General features: G+C 47.9%; 1 long non-coding RNA gene across 1 annotated transcript in view; it reads right to left on the bottom strand.

Moving 5' to 3' along the window:
- LOC144379503 (uncharacterized) overlaps nucleotides 1–20,653 on the bottom strand; it is a 51,603-nt gene extending 30,950 nt beyond the window's left edge. The window contains exon 1 of the long non-coding RNA XR_013442669.1: nucleotides 20,514–20,653. This is a non-coding gene — a long non-coding RNA (uncharacterized LOC144379503). The remainder of the gene's footprint in view (nucleotides 1–20,513) is intronic.
- Between the last annotated feature and the right edge of the window lie 299 nt (nucleotides 20,654–20,952).

Raw genomic sequence — 20,952 nt, 5'->3', positions numbered from 1 at the left:
GACCTGTCTGGTCTGGGATCCTTGCTTTACCCACTATCCATAAGAACCTCTAAAATCCAGAAATTTTCCAATCAGCCACAGGGCCCCTGGGGGCCATGCGAGAAAAGTCCTTGACCACCCAGAAGGTTTTCACTTGACATATCTACATTTTCAGAATGTCTTATACTCTTAAATTCTAAGTCGCTGCAAAATTTTTAGGAAGAGTTAAGCAACAAATCTAGTGTTGTACTTTGGATTCTTCAACTAAGATGATAAATCCCCAGCTAATTTCTACTACCTTTTCCTAAGAGGTTGCACCATTCTCCAAGCAAAATGTTGATATTTTTTCAATAGTCCAAAAGGTATATGGTTTTCCCTCTTTTTTTTTTCTTCAGCTAAATTTTGGGAATTGTTAAGGAATTTTTCTCTAGTCAATAGAAAAAATTATAAATATCTACTATGTACAAGTTACTGTAAGGAAGAGAAGATAGAATGTAAAGAAGAGATGATCTGTCATAGAAAAAAGTAATTGTCCTTGAATTGTAACAGAAGACTTTAGATTTGACCTCATGCAGGACCCCTAATCAGAGGGGCATGAGGTATTAAAAGTGTTAGCAAGAAAGCTAATGAGAAAATCTTTCATAGAGTTTCCAAAAAAAAAATAAAAAGAGGTCTAGAAATTTTAGGTACAACTTCTCTTGATTCTGTAGGAACAAGACTAGTTGTCCAATCATTTGGTTATGAAGACCCCTTCCAAACTTACATAAGAGGAATTTACTGGCAGAATATAGTAGTATCTTACACAAGCCAAGAGTAGGAGCATCAAAAACAAAAAGTCATTCAGGAGCCAAGGCAAATTCTCCCTCTTTCTCTCTCTCCCTCCCTTGCTTCCCTTTCTCTCTCTCCTTTTCACCCACTTTCCTTCCATGGTCATTCAATTTTTTCTAATCCATTCTTTGTGCAAATGAACTTTCTCTATGCTACTCGCACATGGCCCAATGTCCCAGGATGGCCCTCTCAGACCTCAGTTCCCTGTCACCTGACAGGGCCAAGACCTACAGCAAGCTCAACGATCCTCTCTGTGACCCAGTTCCAGGCTTTCAGGAGACGGTCTGACTGGACCAGCCCAGCCTCTGGGTTGGTTTTCCTGAGTCAGGTGTCTACCCCTTGCCCAATCAGCTGTCACTGAAGAAGCAAGAACATGCAGTAAAACATGGCTACCAGAGTCCATTCCTATATGTGGAGGATGGGATAGCCAGGCAGAAGGAATGTTCTCAGATTAAATGATGGGTGTGTCCTCCAAAAGACATCAACAAAACATCTTCAGAGTCCTCTCCCATCATGAAAGTCTCTGTTGGGGGAGTTTAATGATGGCATTATTCTGCTCAGCCCACTCCCTTTCTCAAACAGAAATGCAAACAGGGATGAGAGGAGGCACCCAGCCCCGCTCCTCAGTTACAGATACTAGGCCCCCGGGTGATGTTTCCTCTCAGGAGAAACCTGGGGTGGGGAGTGGTAGAGTATCTTCAGCCTAAGCAAGGAAGCACAATCCCAGCAGTTTCCTGGCTGCTAGCCCTCAGCTAATAAGTACTTTTCATCCACAGCCTCAGCTCCACCCCAAGATTAACCCTTTTGCTCCCTCCATAAGTTCCAGGGACTTGGGGTTCTCAAGTCCTCCTTGGCAAATGTGTATCAAGAGTGGCCAGTACTCTGCTCAGACCACTGTCCTAAGTCCTTCACCCACACTGACTACTGTGAAGGCTTTCTAAAATGGAAAGGGCATCTTGGCACTCCTTGCTCCAAACCTTTCACTGAATCCCCTCTACCAACAGGGCAAGGGTCCTTGGCCCAGGCTACAGGACCCTGACCCCTTTACAGTGCAGCCCTGAGCTCCACTCCAACCTCACCTCACACAGCTCTACAGGAGACACAGCCCATACCACCACCCTCACTGAGCTACTGCTGTTCCCTAACACGCAGTGTGCTGTTCCTTGCTCAGCACATGGGCACGCACTGTTCCTCCTGCCTGGACCACACCTCTCCCTGGTCACAGACAGCTGAGCCCTTGCCTCTGCTGTGACATACCACACCAAAAGGATGGTATTTGAGTTCATGCCCACCTCTTCCCATTGAGTCGTTAACTCCTTAAAGATGGGAACTCTGCCTTGCACTAAGGTGTATTTCCTGGGCCTCAGGGGGTGTCAGTGCATCAAGGAATGTTTGAAGAAAGTAAGGGAGAGCACAAGTGAGGGAGAGGAACAAGGAAGGGAAAGACCTTCCTGCTCCTTAACAGTGTCCCTGATGGGCTCAACCGTGGGGTCTGGGAACACGAAGGCCAGTGGCAACCGGGCAGAGCAAACTTCTTCCATTGTCATAACATACAAAGGCTCACTTGATCCTCAGACTATCTCTATGAGGCTACTAGCAATTATCCCCATTTTATAGAGAGGAAGGACAGGAGTTAAAGAAGGAAAGTGACTTGGAAGGCCACCAGTCGATCTTAGCACCCAGAACCAAGGGGATCTCTTTCCACCAAGGGGACTCTTTCCTGGTCAGCAGAGATGCTGGGGGCTGGTGGGTTCTGAGGCACCCAGAGCCAGGCAGCCCCCATGAGGAGGGGAGGGGTGTGGGGTTGGGGGGACGTGGAGGGGGTCCCACTTTGAGCAGCCATCTGGGAGCCAGTCCCACTCACTGCCCAGTTCCTACCACAGCACAGACTTTGCCTTGTTCCCCTGGGTCCAGCAGCCTGACGCCTTCTCAGCTTGCTGCTGGCCCCTACTCTGTCCTACATCTGGGGAGACAGTGAATAAGCCTTCCTTTCTCTCCAGAGCTTGTTGCCTTCAAGGTATTTATAGATTGCTCCTGGCCCCGCTGAGGCATCTCTTCCCTCCTGTTTAAATTTAGCTCCCTTTGTCCTCTTCCCCTGACTTATCTCCTGATCCTGCCTGGGTTTCCTCTACTGCCTTTGTTCTCCCTGTGTTTGTTCCACATCTTCTTTCATCCGCTGAGCGAAACCATCTCGCCAAAGAGTTGCTCTGAAGCCTTTTTACCACTGTCTCCAAGCTCAGACCTCCCAGCAGTCCTCTCTGCCCACTTTTCACTTTCGCTTGCAAAAAAAAAGCCTTCATCTTTATCTTCCCTCAATCTAGCCTGTTTACAGAAAGGGAAAATGGGCATGACTAATTTGCAAACAGAGCCAGAATCCACAGTTTCCCAATCTCGTCGGCCCAAGGCTATTTTTACTTTTAAAAGCTCCTGAGGGCGCCTGGGTGGCTCAGATGGTTAAACGTCTGCCTTCGGCTCAGGTCATGATCCCAGGGTCCTGGGATCGAGTCCCGCATCGGGCTCCCTGCTCAGCGGGGAGCCTGCTTCTCCCTCTGCCTCTCTCTCTCTCTCTGTCTCTCATGAATAAATAAATAAAAATAAAATCTTTAAAAAAAAAAAAAAAAAAGCTCCTGGTTTCGATGCCCCTATCTTGAGTCTCAACCCAGAATCATCTTCTCTTGTGCACAGCAAGCTATGTCAGCGTCTTGCACATCTTTGTTCTCTCAGCCTTGAAACCCTAAGACAATCCTATATTAGTGCTGGGAAGAGCAACTGCTATCAAAATCTGGAGGAGGGGAGTGCACTGCTTTGCCTCTAATAACATTTAATAGACATAATGTAGGTTGAGATTAGGTGTCTATATATGTAGATCACCTATGTAGATGTAGAAATCTATATACGTAGATCTGTATATGTAGATCATATGGGGGTCTCCAATTCCAATGCCTCCAGGAATCGGGCAGGTAGAGAAACAAATGAGCAGTAGGGACCTAGAGCATGTACACTATGTCGAACACACTGTGTAATGCATACCACATTGCCCAGATTTTCTGATTTTTCCAGAGAGGTCAGTAATCTGGACTTTTAAATAATAGCAATTATTGAAAATTTTCAAAACACTGTATGAGCAGAACTGAAGATGGGCCGCATGTGACCTAGGCACCCCACCATCCACCCAGACCTTCACATGTCATCCACAAGCCCCGCTCCTCACCACCTCCCTAGCTATGGCTTATGGACCAAATGGCCCTTCCAGTTCTGGTCAGCATCTCTCTGGCTCTCAACACATATGGCTCCCTTTCAGCCCCTCTGCTATTCTTAAGACTGGATTCTGAACTGATAATAACAGAGCTTTGCCTCTAATTCAAGGTTCCTATTTCCTCTCTGTTCTCTCTCTTTGGCCAGAGTGATGTTCATCTTCAAAATTGTCTTCCAGAAGATCTTCTATGGTGCATCAGTCAGGATGAGCGAGGTTATGCTGCAAAAACAAACAGTGTTAAAATCCCCACAGCTTCAAATCACAAAGATTCACTGCTCAACTGTGCTACAAGTCCTTTGTGGGTCCTCTGGGACTGCTGCTTCAAGCCACTCTGGGACTCTGGCTGGTGGAGCAGCCACCACCTGAAATACTGCCATCATCATGACTGAGAAAGAATATGATGGAGGATACACTGGCTTTTTTTTTAATTGAAGTATAATTGACACACAGTGTTACATTAGTTTCAGGTGTAGGTACACCGACTTTTAAATCTATTCCCCAGAAGTAACATTCATATCCTTTCTGCTCATTTAATTTTCCAAAGCAGATTACATGGCCATATCCAGTGTCATAGAAGGTAAAAGAACAGTATTTATCATGTGCCTGGAAAGTGGGACCATGGAAATGTTTGTGAACAGCACTAAATGACTTCCACATATGGTATTTCCACTTCTGGAGAGGTTTTTAAGTGTTACTCAGTGGTTCTGAATTAAATTCATTTATTCATTTAATAGTAACAACTGAGCAAAGTCCTGAGGCTGTCAATTTTAGGACAAGAGTAAGAACTTGTCTCTGCCTTCCAGCAAGTATGACTTATTAGAGGGCATCCATAGATCTATTCCAATAATGTGGAAACAAGGTACAACATGGGAAGCACCACAGGCAAGTGTAAACAAAATCCTGAGCATAGAAAAGGCAGTAAACATGGAGAAGGTGGTATCTGAGAAAATCCCTAGAGTAAAGGAAGATAGACACGAGCAGGAGGGACCACCCACCCCAAGCTGAGCCCCTCCATCCCAATGCTAGGGACCACATGGCAGATCAGAATGCTACACAGGCACAACTCCCTCATAACTTGTCCTACATCTTGGTAGTCCCTATCCCTGTCTAGATGCCAACCCCAGACTGGAGCCAGTTTCTTAGATCCAAACATCAGCTCCTCTAACTGCTTGCTAGACGAATTTGGACAAGTCACTGAAACACCTGTGTCCATTTCCTCACCTGTAAAATGGGGGTATGAATAGTCCTTACCTCAAAGCGTTGATAGGAGAATTGAATTCCTTAATAGGAGGCTGGGCACACAGCAGACATTTCGTCAGTGGTAGCAGGCATCCTGTTCTGTCTTCGTCATTGCCTCAGTCTGGTTGTCTTTCTCTTGTCTCTTCTTTCTTCAACACCTTGGTTACAAGACTGTTTTTCATAAACAATGTGTTCTTAGGCATTGATTAATACTGCTCTTGAGTGGTCCTTAGAAGGAGATTTCATCTACATAAAGCACAAGGCAGAGGGAAGAGCTTTCTGTCCTCAAGGTAGGTCCCCCCGAGCACATCCCATGTCTGCCTCATGACCAGTGACATTCTCGTAAATCTGTCTTCACGTATCACCCTGCCCCAGTACTCTGTGAACTTCTAGCTAATGTCAAATTTTCTACGGGACAGGCCACAGAGCACAAATCCCACAAGATGGACTCCTAGGGGAAAAAAGACTTCTGTCCTACACTGCCCGTGGGCAAGTCCCTTCTGGAGAAGAGCACAGAAAAAAAAGGAAAAAAAAAAACCGTTTCATTTCATTTAATCCAGCATTTCGGGGGTTAAATTGTGACCATGATAACCTCATTTTGCATGTCATACACATTGGAAAATAGCTTGCAGAGGCAAGAGCTACTTCTTATTCACCCACTGATCCACAGAAATGTGGATAATGCAAGCAGTATAATCAGCATGGGAAACAAGCCAATAAAGTGAACTAAATTTGTTATGTAATCTCAGGGAAAATATTTCCACCTTGGGCTTCATTTTTAAGATGAAGGAATTGGACTAGAGAGTTGATAAGATCCTTTCTATCGTCCCTTAGGAGCCAATCTTTCATTAAATGTTTTTCCTTGCCCTCTGCCTGGTCATTATTGAGCCTCATTATTTTATTCAAGACAAGAGCGAAAGCAAAACTGTCAAACCCCCATGGGCAGGAGGCTAACAGAGGAAATGCTCAAAGCTGACGTTTACTGTGTGCCAGCCACTCTTCGGATGGCTTTGCGGGGTCATGGCATCTCGTTGCAACAAACAGAACAGAGAAGTACCATTATATTACTTCAAAGACATTGAGGCACAAAGAGACTAAGCAAGTTTTGCTTAAGCAAGTCTACCCAGTTGGCAGAGATGGGATTTGAATCCAGGTCATGTGACTCCAAACCCATACTCTATATCATTAGGCTGCCCTGCTTTTAGGGATGCATGAAGAGCAGGAGTCCCACGGAGTCAGAGTCTAGTTCACTCTGTTTCCTGTTAAGAGCGGATAAAAAGCTCCAAAGATTTTGCTTCATTTCTTCAGAATGACTCAGCACGTTGGCTGTGATATTTGTCCATCCTTAGATTCTGACTTTCTTTTGGCTTCAGCTTTCAGGAAAGAATGCAGGGAAGAGCAAAATTCCATGCATTTCTTCTTATCAGTTACCATCATAATGATTATCTCCAGCATTTCCAGGAGGCATTTTCATATCCATTGTCAGGTATGATTTTTTATACCTGCCTCCACGTTGATTTCACAATTCAGGAACCCGAGGCTCCAAGAAGTAGAGAGATTTGCCTAAGACCCCGTGCCAGTAAATTGTGGATCCCAGATTTGAACCTGGTCTTTGGGCCTCAGTGAAAACATAGTCAAGGGGCTCTCACCCTGATCCAGGGCACTTGGCTGCCAAAGTCAAGCCCAGGTTGGAGGTGGGCAGAGTTAGTGAAGTTACAGGTGTGAACTTGACATGGAGGGCCTGGAGCTAGGCAGGAAACCCAGGATGACAACCGGAGGGAAAGGAGTGGCTCTCTCTCTTCCTTGGTGTTGGGAGGGCAGGGGCACACTAGGGATTTAAGACCTCTTCATGAACCTGCTCTTTTGCCGCTTCCTTCTCTCTAAACTTTCGCTTTGTCAAGTCACTATCTATCCACCATTTTAACCACCTTCCACATCATGGGTGTGGGACAGTGTATGCACTCACCCACAAACATTCCCTGAGAGCCTTCAATACGCCAGCCCACCATCATAGGCAAGGAGATTGAGATGAGATATGTATGAATCACTGGACTCCAGGGAAGATGGCTGACTTCAGGCTCAGGAAACACTTGCAGAGGTGGTGTATTTGGTCTGAGTCTGGATGGGTATGCAGGGGCTCTCTAGAAGGAGGGCGTGGGCCAGAAAAAAGATTGGACAAAGGTATTCCAGGCAGAGATTTGGAGTGCTTTCTGATTGAAGCATGTGATGCATAGAGGGGACGTGTCAGGGTTGAGACCAGAAAGAAAAGTACAGCCAGATCTTGATGGGCCTTGAAGTCCAGGTGAAGACATGGAACGTTATGTGTTGGAGTGAGGATGCATCCCCTATGTGCTAGGGATGGTTTTGACCTATCTTTGTTGTCCTGCTCTGCTCATAGGAAGTCCTCCCAAAGACCGAGAAACTAATTCAGAAATTCTCATTACAATTAGAAAGGAATGTGAAGTCAAAAAAGATAGAAAAAATATCACTACCCTTGGTCAAAAAAGTAACCATAACTTAAGGCGCACCATGCCACGAGGTCAGGATGCCAACAGGAGCAGGCCGAGGCCTCTGTCCCTTGCCTAAAGCCCAGGAGGCAAGTAGAGGTCCGTCCTCAAGATAGATCCTCTCCTCTCCCCTCCATGTGACTCTGTGTGAAAGGAACATGAGTGCCCATCCTGACATCCTTGCTAATGAAGCCAGACTGCCCATCTGAAAAGCTGAGTGAATGACAGTGGTGAGCCTCTGGACCAGGACTGACCCCCGAGCTCACGTCCACTGCAGCCTTGGGGAGCGGCTTCGCTGAGTGCTATGCACAAACTCAGCACAGGGAGGCAGTGTGGGCCCGTGGTCAGCCTCAGCCCAGACACCGTAGAACAGTGAACTGAGACAGATGAAAGAAATGGACCCAAATAACACAAGCAGGAGGAAAGGGAAGGGAGTTTCTACAAATTTATCAAGCTTTGCTCTCAATATAAGAGGTTTTCCTCTGGGAAGTACCTCTATTCTATGAATCCAGTCCTTTGAATCTTACAACAGACCCATGACAAAAAGAAATCTCACGAAAGTCCTCAGTCCTTGTTCATTTCCTGGAACTGGCACTTACCACTGCCACCTGGTCTCAGCCTGCTGTGCCAGTTTCTTATCCATGCTCTGCCTCACACGCAAAATGCTCAAGCCAGCTTCTATTCCCCACCCAGGCCCTTGTCTGTATCTGTCCACCTGTTCTCTCCACCCAGAAGAGCCATTTTCAAAAGACCTCTCCTCTGTTCCATTTCTGATCTAAGTCAAATGTCACCAACACCATGAAGCCTTTCCTGACCCCTCTCAAGCCAGAAAAATCACCTCATTTGTCTCTCTCTCTCTCTCTCTCTCTCGCTCTCTCTCTCTCTGACAAATAAATAAATGAAATCTTTTTTTAAAAAAATCCACAAAATTAATAGCAACAAAAATTTAAAAAAAAAAGTACGAAAAACTAAATACTGGGCAAATACAAAAGACAGTATACATCTATTTTTCTCTTTTTTTCTTTTAACTTCTTTAAAAGACATAAGATTATGTGGAGCAGTAATTATGACACATTGAAATGTCGGATTACAACATATATAAATGTCATATATATGGAAATAGCACAAAGGAGGAGAAGTCTGTGGAGTTATACTGGAGAAAAATGTTTTCTATTTTCCCAAAATTAAGTTAGTATTAATCTTTAATTAGCCACTAATAAAATTACTTTAAAAATATAGCTTTTAAAAAAATCAACCAAAAACTGCCTGCCAGTTAAGAAGTAAATATTGACAGATCAGCAAAATAGCAAAATCCAACTATATGCTGACTATAAGATGTGTGCTTGAAATACAAGCACATATAGTTTTAAAAGAAACAGATGAAAAAGAGATACAATGCAAACACTAAATATAACAAAATCTTCTGTGACTATATTAATATCAGACGAAATAGATCAGAGTATTACCGATTTTTCCACAGAGTGGGAGGAGTCCAGGTATTAAAGGCAGTGAGACCTGCATTCCAGGCCTGCTCAGCCTTAGACATTGGTCAAAAAAGTGATAATAAAAAGTATAGCATTCCAAACACTCTACATGAATCATCTCTAATCCTCACAAAGTCCTATGAGATCAATATTATTATCCCCATTTTTTCCCCACTGTATAGCAGCTGGTAATAGATACACAATTCACTAGAGTAACAGTAATAATTATTATTATTCCTATTTGTTCAATAAATTCTTATCATGTGCAAAGCACTATATCCTTAGGCTCTAGGGATACAGTGATAACTAAGACTAAAGCCCCTAATCTCATAGAGTTTATTTCTAGCAGAATGGAAACAACCAGAATAAAACATAATAATAATAATTAATCAGAGAGTGATAAGTACAATGCAGCAGTAGAGCAGTATGATAGAATGATTGGGTAGGTAATTCAGATTAAAGAAGTAATATTTAAGTTAAAATTGAAGTTGTAATATGAGACATGAAGATCAGGAAAAATAGTAGTGTGGGTAGAGCTAACAGTGCAAAGGCCCTGCGGCAGGAACAAGCTTAGTATATTGGATAAAAGGTCACTGTGGCTGGAGATGTGATATGGGTACCAGGGAAAGTAGTGTGATATGTGATTAGAAAAGGTAAGTGTGCTAGGCTCTGTAAACCAGAATAAGATGTCTATGTATTACTCCACATGATAGGAAACCATCAAAGGGTTTCAAGTCAGTTAGTGATATAATGTGATGTACCTTTTTAAATAACACTGTCACCTCAGTGAGGAGAACAGAGTGCGAGGCAGCAAGAACAGATGCAAGGAGATCACTTGGGACTCATTGCAGCTGTCCAGGGAAGAGAGGGGGCAGGGTAGGTGAAGGGAAGTGTACAAATTTGAATGGATTTTGGAGATAGAGCTAACTTGGTGATGGACTAGATTAGGATGGGGGAAGAGAAGGAGAAAAATCAAGGCTGAGACTTAAGTACGGAGCTTGAGCAACTGGGTGGATGGCAGTTCCATCTACCACAAAGAGGAAGACTGGAGAAAGAACAGAACCGCTCAGGGTAACGACAGAGAGGTCGGGGGGTGGGGGGTACAATCAAGAATCCCGTTTTAGCTATAGTACATTGAGAGACTTAGCAGACTTCTTTAACCATTTGCTACATCTAGGCAACAATATAAAGATGACCAAGACAGACTTCCCATCTTTGGGGAATTCGCAAGCCTAGAAGGGGAGAAGAATGGAGACATAAGAATTCAAGAGAACTGCAGGGGTTTTTTGGAAAAGGTAATAGAAAGCATGGGGGAAAGAGAGCCAGAACCTGGCAGGGCAGCAGGGCGTGGACACGTGAGGAGGCTCCACAGAGTAGTGAGGTTCTGATTCAAATTGTAAGCATGGATGAACTTGAAAGAACATCACCAGAGTGTGGGTAGATTCTCAGCAAAGAGGGGAAACTTAAACTGAGTTTCTCTAGAAGTGAGCTGCGCTCAAAGATGGTTGAGCAAACAGGTGCTATTAAGGTATAATGTGTGTTAGGGGAGGACGATGGAAACGCCCTGGAAGAGTAAGTTTGAATCAAATCAGGAAAGATTTGGAAGGCAGCCTGGGGCCATAGGTTTTCTCCTGGGGCCTTGAGTGGATGGGGAGATACAGAGACTTTTAAGCAGAGAAGTGACCTGCATGGAGATATACATTAAGGTCACACGGGCGACAGTGTTTGAAGAGCGGTGGTGATGGATGGCAGAAATGGGGACGGGGAGGAAGAAACAAAGCAGGAACCCAGTTCTGAGATTATCCTATAGTCTAGGTGAGGGGAAGGAAAGCCTGAAGGGAAACATTAGGAATGAAAATGAGGGGAAGGATGAGAGTCCGAGAGATAGGGCTTGACGATTGATTGGATGTGGGGAAAGAAGGCCAAGATAACTGAGATTGAGCATGAGTGTCTGCGAGACTCACGGTGCCATGAACCAAGATAAGGGACCCATGAGGAGAAAACAGGACAAGGGAGAAAATGGGGAGTGAGGGGGATGGTGAGTGATTTTGATCACATTTAGCTGAATGTGCCAACGTGACATCAGTTTCCAGGAAGAAATGATCAATCAGTAGCTGGACATTTGGGTCAATGCTCAGGAGATGGGTCTAACCTCAAGGTCAGGATTAGGGTGTCCTTGGCACCAGTGATAATATTGTATGGTGCATCAGAAGCTGAGTTAAATCCTTTACATGATTATCCCATTGCCTCCCCAATAACAGCCTCATAAGGTGAGTCCTATTATTTTTCCAGTTTTACAAATGACGACATTAGAAGTTCAGGGAAGTTAAGCCACTTGCTGAAAGTCACACACAAATTAAATGGTGAGGTCAAGATTTGAACTCACGCACCTGGGTGCTGCCATGCATGGTAAAATCCAGAGTGAAAAGGGGGTCCGAGTCTCACAGGTGCCCCTCATTGACTCTGCTCAAATGTCTGTGCACCTTAGGGATTCCTGAGTCTCCTCCTAGTTCACAAACAGCACGGAAGCCCAGACAGGGGAATGGATTTCCCCAAGGTCACAATGATGTTCCAACAGGCTTTTTCCTTATACTTGGAATAGAATTTGGACTCTGAGTTCTGCACACTCTAGCCTCTCCACCTCTCCAGCCTCACAAGACAAGCACACTCCCACATCAGGGCCTGTGAGTTTGCTGTCCCTTCTTCCTACAGGGCTCTCTCTCACAGGCTCTCAGGGTGCCTTCCTTCTCATTATTAGGTCCCAGCTCCCAGGTCACCTTCAAAAAACACCTGCTCTGACCAGCCAACCCAGCATAACCAGTTCCAAGCCAACCTTGTCCCCTGACACAACTCGATTTTCTTCATGACAGTTAGGCCTCCTTATTTGTCTATTTGATTGTTAATATTCAGTCTCTACCTGCCAGAATGTACAGCAAACTTTACTGTGTCCCCAGAACTTGGACCAGAATTTAGCAGTGTGAGCGCTGAGTGGAGGAAGTGAGAAGAATGGAAGGGGGGGGGGAAGGGAAGACGGGAGGGAGGAAGGAAAGAAGGATAGAAGGGAGGGAGGGAAGGAGGGAGGGAGGGAGGAAGGAAGGAAGGAAGGAAGGAAGGAAGGAAGGAAGGAAGGGAGGGAGGAAGGGAGGGAAGGAAGGATGGAAGGGAGGGAGGGAAGGTGGGAGGGAGGGAGGAAGGAAGGAAGGATGGAAGGGTGGGAGGGAAGGAGGGAGGGAGGGAGGAAGGAAGAAAGGAAGGAAGGAAGGAAGGAAGGAAGGAAGGGAGGGAGGGAGGGAGGAAGGGAGGGAAGGAAGGATGGAAGGGAGGGAGGGAAGGTGGGAGGGAGGGAGGAAGGGAGGGAAGGAAGGATGGAAGGGAGGGAGGGAAGGTGGGAGGGAGGGAGGAAGGAAGGGAGGAAGGAAGGAAGGAAGGAAGGAAGGAAGGAAGGGAGGGAGGGAGGAAGGGAGGGAAGGAAGGATGGAAGGGAGGGAGGGAAGGAAGGAGGGAGGAAGGAAGGAAGGAAGGGAGGGAGGGAAGGAGGAAGGAAAGGAGGGAAGGAGGAAGGAGCAAAGGAAGGGAGGAAGGGAGGGAGCAAAGGAAGGAAGGAAGGAGGGAGGGAAGGAAGAAGCAGTGAAGGAAGGAAGGAACGAAGGAGGGAGGGAGGGAAGGAGGAAGCAGCGAAGGAAGGAAGGAAGGAAGAGAGGGAGGGAAGTTAGTTCTGAGTGGGGGGGAACTCCCCCGTGGATAGAGGGGGCAGGAGGAAGTCTCTCCAGAGCCTTCACTAAGGAAGGACCCAGCCAGGCCTCTTGGAGCCCCACCTCCTCCACCATGATATCTGTATCCCACAGATTAATGAGAGAATCACGCGCTGGGAAAAGCCAGGGCTCCATTGGAGAATGAAGAGAAAGAGATGGGGCAGGAGCCTGCACACAGGCCCCCCATCAGCCCCAGAACCACACCAGCACAGGCCCGCCTCTGAGTGTGCCTCCTCTACCCCTCTCTGGCCTCTTATCTCCTCCTTCTCCCCTTAATGTCCACGCCCCATTCCCCATGGGCCACCCTCACCCTGCCCCTTATCTGCCCGTCCCCTCTATCACGGGCTCCCAGAATGTGTCCCCTTTCATCTCCCCAATCCCCTTATCTCCCCCTTGTCCCCCAGCCTGCCAGCCCCTCTGGGTCCCCCAGCCCCTTATCAAATGTCCCTCTCTCCATCACTGCCCCCTTATCTGCTCATCCCTCACCCACACGACTGTTCTTTTTTGTCTTCTTGATAAGAGTCCTACAGGAAACAGCAGACTCAGAAGTTGTGTTCCAGACTCCCAGACAGGGACAGGCTGAGGGAGCGAGGAGCCCACCCTCAGATTCCAGAACGGGGAGTTTCTGAGTCTTTCCACACAAACCAGGATGGGCGCCTTGGAATCCTCCTCCGGAGCTTAAACCATTTCTCTGCCTCATACCAAGAGATGTTGGGCAAATGGCTCCAACCTCCCTGACCTTCATCTGTGACACCAGGCTTGAGAACACCTCCCTCCCAGGATCACTGGAGGCCAAGGACAGCGCATGACAAAGCCTGGCTACTCCGGTTTCCCCACTGCAGGCATGAGGAGGCCCCTGCATGAAGTCCCGCAGCTGTACCTGCCATGAGCCGGGGTCACCCCAGCAGTCCTGTCGGGGAGAGGCTCTCAGTGCTGACATCCCACAGGGGCTGGAGCTGAGACCTACGGCCTGAGCTCACAAAGTCTGCCCCCAGTTGGCCTACAGGGGATCCCCCACCTTTTCCGCACAGTGAAGCAGCTCCCAATAATAGGGGAGGAAACTCTCAGCACCCCCACCCCGCAACTGTCTGCCATGATTCTAAATTCCAAAGCCAAATGAAGTCCATGATGGCCTTCCCCTCACCTGGAACATTTGCCAGGTTCCCAGGACAAAAGGTGAAGGCGAGAAACGAGTTTCCTCTAAAAGCAATGGGAGGGTCCACCTTCTTCCGTTAGGACCTCAGGAAATGACGTCAGCAGCCCCACTTGGCCCGCTTTCCGGTGCTAATCATGTTCTCACACCCGAGAACACTTTGTCCCCACCTCCCGAGCCGTATCCACCTCCTGAGACCCACTCTTCCTGACTATAATTAGGGATGTCACCCGGGTGTTGCTGTGCAAAGTGACGGCAAGAGCCCTTCACACACCTGCTCTGGGAGGCAGCGGCGAGCCCGGCCCTGAGCAGGACAGAGAACCGACTGCTGCCAGCTTGCCCGGTGGGGACAAGAGGCTCAGAGAAGGCGCAGATGCCACCGAGCCGCATAGCGAAGCTGCAACAGGCAGGTGGAGCTGCTGATCACACCTCTGGGGCCCATCGGCCCACCTTACTTTTCAGACACCCAGAAAGGGGAAATGCTTTGTCCTCAATCACACAGCACGAACTCGCTGGTATGAGGCCCCCAGTGTCCTGCCCTGCCGCCCCCCCGCCCATGCTCCACACTCTGCCCCCACCTACACTTAGGATGGTAGTTGTTAACCAGGGCGATCTTGCCCCTCAGGGAACATCTGGCGATGTCAGGAGGCGTTGCTGGCCGTCCCAGCTCCAGAGGAGGGGTGGTGAGAAGGCAGCTCATCCTCCTACAATGCACAGCACAGCCCTCTGCCACAAAACTCCTCTGACCCAGAAGGTCCGTGGTGCCGAGATGGAGAAACCCTGATTTAGAAACACTCCCACTGGGGCCCCTGACTGCCGGTCCCATCCACTGCCCTTTTACAAGTGTCCATCAGGCCCTCTTCTTTGGCAGTTGTTGGATTTGGACACAAAAAATGTGTGTTGGCAGCCCCGGCTCCCATGTAGTCCAGTGACTCTGGAGGAAGAACATTTCTGGCACTTCCCTACTTCTGTGCCTTTGCACAAGCTGTCCTCTTGGCCTGGGAGGGAGGCTATCCCTGGCCGTATCTCCCTGTGCCAAACCCTACTCATCCTTGTAGCCTGGTCTGGTGTCATGCCTCCAGGAAGGCATCCCTGGTTTCTCCTGCTGGGAGTCATCTCTCCAGCTCTGACCTCAGCAGCAAGTCAGCAGTTCCTCTTCTGACATTAAGAGGAGCCCATCGTGTGTTCGAGCTCAGAGGCAATACAATGCCATGTCACGTTGGTGGGCCCTGGAGGCCAAAGCCCTGAGTCCAAGTCCTGGCTATCCTACCTCCTCACTGTGCAACTTTGGACCAGTTCCTTAACTCCTGTAAGCCTCATATGTAAAATGGGCGTGAGGGCGGTAGTAGCGGCTGCTCATAGGATTATTGTGAGCATATCATTAGCTAATCCACACAAAGCACTCGACACCATCCCTAATGCACGGTTAGTGGGCAACGGACGTTAGCGATCATAGTTATTACATCAGAATATCCACCAAGCTCTGTGCAAAGCCCCGTGCGTTCATTTTCACAGAGAAGTCACAAGCCTGAGTCACAAAACCAGGGCTTCTGCATCTGCGGTGTACAGGTGTGAGTTCTGAGACCTAGAAATGTCCTTCCACAGGACCTGGGTCACACAGCTACAAAAGGACAGAGCCGGGACTCCAAGGCAGGTCTGAGCGTGTGCTTACCCCACTGGGTCACCCCACCTGTCACCTGTTGTACTCAGTCATGGGGCCTTTCCCAGATGGTCTCACATCCACTGGCCCACTTATGCCCAGGTGTTGCCTTGGTACCTCACATGGTTTTCAGGACTCAAAGCTAGTGATCATGGCTGGATTTCTCCAAGCTAGGTATCTGCATGAACTCGTGCGGCCCTCCTAGCAACCCAGTAAGATAGAAGGCATTGTTGACTTTCTCCACACGAAGGAGCCGAGACCCAGAGGGGCGGGGTTACTTGCCCCAGGCAGGGCTGGGGTTTGAATCCTGGCAGTGTGGTTCCAGAACCCACAGCATGGCCACTGTGTCTTAGGCCTCCCTCCATCCCTACACCTTCTACCCAAGCACCCAAGGATCCGCAGGGCTTTGGAAAACCTCGAAATAATTCCCTAATAAGCCCCTTGTCATTCCAGTCTGTGGATGCGTGGTGAGGGGTGCAGCCTGTCTGTCCATCTACAGCCTGGTCAGGAAAGCAGGGAAGGCAAGAAGGTGGGAAGGAAGTGCAGAAAGGGAGGCTGGGCACATGGGAGGGAAAAGAAAGGAGAACAAATGAGGGAAAGGGTGGGAGGAGAGAGGCAGGTAAGGCAGGCCTGGAATGGAGGACCCAGAAGATGAGGGAAAGGAGGCTGGGGGACAGGGGAGGAGGAGCAGCTTGGCTGAGCTATTTCTGTGAACCTGAGTGCTGCCAATTTGCACGTTTAGCCTCTCTTTGCATATTGAGGTCAGAAGGTCCCAGCTCCTCATGTGAGAAGGCATAGAAATTCATCAGTGCAGCCTTCTGGAAAGCTTCTCAAGCACACCATGCCCAGGTTTTCCCTGATGGAGGAAAAGGAAGGGGAGGGAGCATCCCACAAGGGTGGAGGGGTATGCACACCCACACTGCTCCCACTCGACTGGGCAGCTGGCTTAACTCCCAGGGCCTCAGTTTCCCCACCCACAAAAAGAAGTGAAGTGGGCTAGGGGCTCTGGGAGGAACTTAATCAAGTTAAACAAATCACTCCATTAATTAACTCACTGAAAGAGCTCATACCTCAAGAGAGAATGGAGTCAAAGGGAGTTGTAGGAAAGAGATGGGCCAGGCATCTCAGATGCCTTACCCTTTGTCCTGAATCTTTGGGTGGGAGGAAGGAAGGAGGGAGGGAGGGGATGGGGGAAGGGAAGGCGGGAGGGAGGGAGGGGGAGGCAGAAAAGGAGGAAAATACGTTTCTAAGCTAACTTCAGCACTTGTCACTTGTATTACCCTCAAGCTGCCCTAGGAAGTAGACACTGGAAGAATCCCCATTTGCAGATTAGCAAATTGAGGCTTGACCTGGCTCAGTTACTTGCCCATAGTCACAGTATTAGGGGCAGAGAGCTCTCTGAGTGCAGAGCTGACACTCCCAGCTCCTGCACTATACTGACCAGACTGACACACAGGAACAGACAATAAGGGAGAGTCGGCTAACAGGCAATAAAGGCACGTGCAGGGGGAACAGGAATGACCCACAATGTCTCTCCATCTCTCTCCACCTTCTCTCTGCCCATGCACTCCACCAGCTTGGAGAAGAACAATTTGGGGGGTTACTTAGGGCTCATCTGTGCCCCCAAACCTTTGGCTTACTTGCAGTTTTGGTTTGTCATGGCGGGAACTCTGACCCTAATTCTATGTAACCTCTTGTTTCAAGTCACCATCAACTAACTGAGCTCCAATGTCACCCAGTTTCAATTCTTCAGACAAAATGCCATGTGCCCAGCCCAACCTGTGGGAAGTCCTCAGATGGCCACACCTGGCCCACCTTGGTATGGCCCGGACAAACAAGGACAGGAAGTGAGAACAGGAAGGTTAGATGCCACTGTACACCGGCAAGGGGGGGATTGCAGCGGGGAGCAGTGGTTGGCTTCTCTTAGCATTCACTCTTAAAGACAGCGGTCTACGGGTGTTTGGGTGTCTCATTCGGTTAAAGCGTCCAACTCTTGATTTCGGCTCAGGTCATGAGATCGAGCCCCACATTGGGCTCTGCACTCAGCCTGGAGTCGGCTTGAGATTCTGTCTCCCTCCCCTTCTGCCCTTCCCCCATTTCTAAAAATAGATAAATAAATCTTTAAAAAAAAAAAAAAAAAAGACAGTGGCCTCTGCTCAGGGCACCTTCACTTAAAGAGAGATTCATTGTCTCCGCTCAAGCTCAGTTGAAAAGGAGAATAAGCAGTGGAGACCAAGAAGTTCCCCTGGGAAGACAGAGAGGCAGAAAAGATCCCCTCCCCCTCCCTGCCTAGTGCCTGAAGATCTACCATTGAAGATTCCTATGGAAACTTGGACAAGTCATTTAACCTCCCTTTGCGTGAAAAGCATAAAGGGCAGCCTTAGATGTTTCGCTCCAAGCAGAGGGTAGGACGATTAAATTACAAATGCAACTGCAATTTGCAGGGGTTATTAAGGCTGGTGGGCAGGCACTTGAGTGTTGGAGCAGAAACTGCTGGTTATCTCCCCAGTCTCCATTCTCCCTTCTGTAAGCAGATGTCTTCTCTGGGCACCCAGCTAAAAACCATCTTTCCCAATCTTCCTGGCAGCTGGCTGTGGCCAACTGCTTGGATCGAGGCCAAGGCCCTGTGAAGCCATGGTCAGGCCCTCAAAGAAAAGAAGCATCTTTGCCTTCTCTCCACTCCTGCTTTCTGGAAAGATGCACCTGGCATTGGGAACCAAACCAGCTATCTTTGTCCCAAGGTGGGATGTGCGTTTTAAAGACGGCAGAGCAACAAGAAAGAAAGTGCCAGGTCCCAGTGCCGTAGGGCCATTGAATCAGCCTGGGCCTGCTGGTGCTCACATTGTTACACGGAGGAGACGTGAATTTCCTTCTTGAAAACCGCCGTGACTCGGCATGTTGGTCAATGTCTTTCCCAGCCTCAGTGACAGGGGCTTACCATGCCATTCGGCAAGCACAGATTGGTGTCCTGCACAGAGCCAAGGAGAGGGGACCTGGGCCAGGTGGCCTGAGCACAGCTCCACCCCCAGCTCAGAGCCCTGCCCTCAAAGGCCTCTGCTACCTCCGCTAGGAGACTATTTTCTGATCCCCAGATGAGGTCCCCTAGTCTGACAAAGGATTTGGAGGCCCCTTTGGGGAACAAGAATTCTAAGACATACAGTCTGGGTGATAGAATGTCATTATTTACGGAATGCTTCAAGCAAGTACAAGAACACTAGCCATCTCAGATGCCGAGTTATACTCCAAAATGCAGGATGTACAACATTTTGTTTAGGACAGGCTTTTACGCACAAACCCAACCCTTCTCCCCAGTCTTTGACCCCAACACCTCACACATTTAAGGGACTTACCTGATCTGTGAAGGTATTAACTTTACAAACTCTAGGGTAAATGGATCAAAGTAGAAAGTAGCCCCGAGAGAGGGCAGGCTGTGGGAACCCCAACTTAGACCCAGTCCCCTGAGTTTTTTTAGTCTTTGGGGGCAGGTTCTCCAACCACTTCCATGTGCCCCCCCTCAGTCAGAGACTACGTATTTAAAGTCTGAGGGAAGGAGTTTCTGTTTGTCTGGAGTCACACATAACACCCACGGTTAGTTTTTCCTAAGAGTAGAGAAAGAAATGACTGGTCCTCCCTGGCTTCCCTACCAAAAGGAGAGCACTGGAAATCATTTCCCAATCAAAACCCACACATACAAGGATGGACAGTTCCTATACCACAAAAATTTGAGAAATGATCTTGAGAAAAGCAGTGGATGCTGAGTGGCTAAGAGATGGAAAAACTCCTATTAGCCACCTCACCCTCTCAAAAAAAAAAAAAAATGAAATCAAATAAAACAAAAGCAGACAAATGAAACCCCCAGGAGAAGCTCTGGAGCCAAGGGGATTTCCTTCCCCACAGAGATAGCATCACCAGTGGCATAATTTGATTGTCTAGCAATGCCTGTGGTTCAGTTAATGAGAAGGAGTCGACATTGTGAACACAAGTCACAGAACATCATCAGAGTATGACCTGACCATCGTCCTCTGGAAGAGTGCCTTGAAAGAGAGGCCTGTGGTAAACCAGATGTCCGCACCATGTCCACACCATGTCCGCACCATGCAGGGAAAGGACTGCTTAGGGGACAGGACTGGGAACAGGGGTCTGGTTTTGCAATCTTCCCAGACTGTACACTCTCTGGCAAGATTCCACAGTGACTCCTCTTCTACCAGGACCTAGTAGGATATCTCTAGAAATGTAGTTTATTTTGTTACACACCTGAATGCCACTCAGCTGTTCTTACAGACGGAAGGGACCATGCTTCCTGTCATTACCATCTGGCCACCTGCTATGCTTCTCAGTAAGGCCTCCTAAAAATACCCTTCTCCAATATCCCCTGTGAATTTAGGAGAATAAAAAGAAAAATCAAACTTAATCTGCTCAGATTGGCTTTCCATCAAGGAATACTTTTGTAATGTGTGGGATAGAGTGGGAAAGCAGAAGCTTTAGAGACAGATTTGAATTCGAAGAATACATGTTTTTATTATTACAGCTAAGATGTATTATCTATTCACTTCATCTGGACTAGCTCATTTAATCTTCTCAACGACCCTCTGAGTTAAGTAATATTATTTCCCCCCATTTCATAGATAAGGAAACAGACACATAAGTAACTTTACCAAAGATACTCAGCAAGAAAATTGCAGCGTCAGTCCGACTCCAGAAACAAGGTTGCAGTCCCTCAGCAGAATTGTCTCCGAATGAATGTTGGTGCTTTTCCCATCTCCCAGATCCTGGTTCAGACCGACTCAGGCATGACGTGACTAGACAGGAGGGAAAGGGAGGGAAGTTTGAGAGAACAGAAGTATGGGAAGCTAACAGCCTGGTTGTCCTGAGGACCATCGGACAAACATGCAGCACCTGAGTGAGGGGCAGTTTGGGCAACCAATAGTATCCATGGAGAGCCTGTGAGGCAGCAGACATGTTGCCAAATTATACAGCTCCCAGCGTCACGGTTCTGGGCACTGACAAGGGCCAGGCAGGAGACAAATTGGCAGGGATTCAAAGGCTCCCACCCTAGCATAGACAGATGATAGATAAATAGATAGATAGATAGAT

The sequence above is a fragment of the Halichoerus grypus genome, chromosome 11 (genome assembly GCF_964656455.1).
Source record: "Halichoerus grypus chromosome 11, mHalGry1.hap1.1, whole genome shotgun sequence".
Taxonomy (NCBI): Eukaryota; Metazoa; Chordata; class Mammalia; order Carnivora; family Phocidae; genus Halichoerus; species Halichoerus grypus.
Note: the sequence above shows the minus strand (reverse complement) of the source record. Positions and strands in the feature narration are given on the sequence as shown.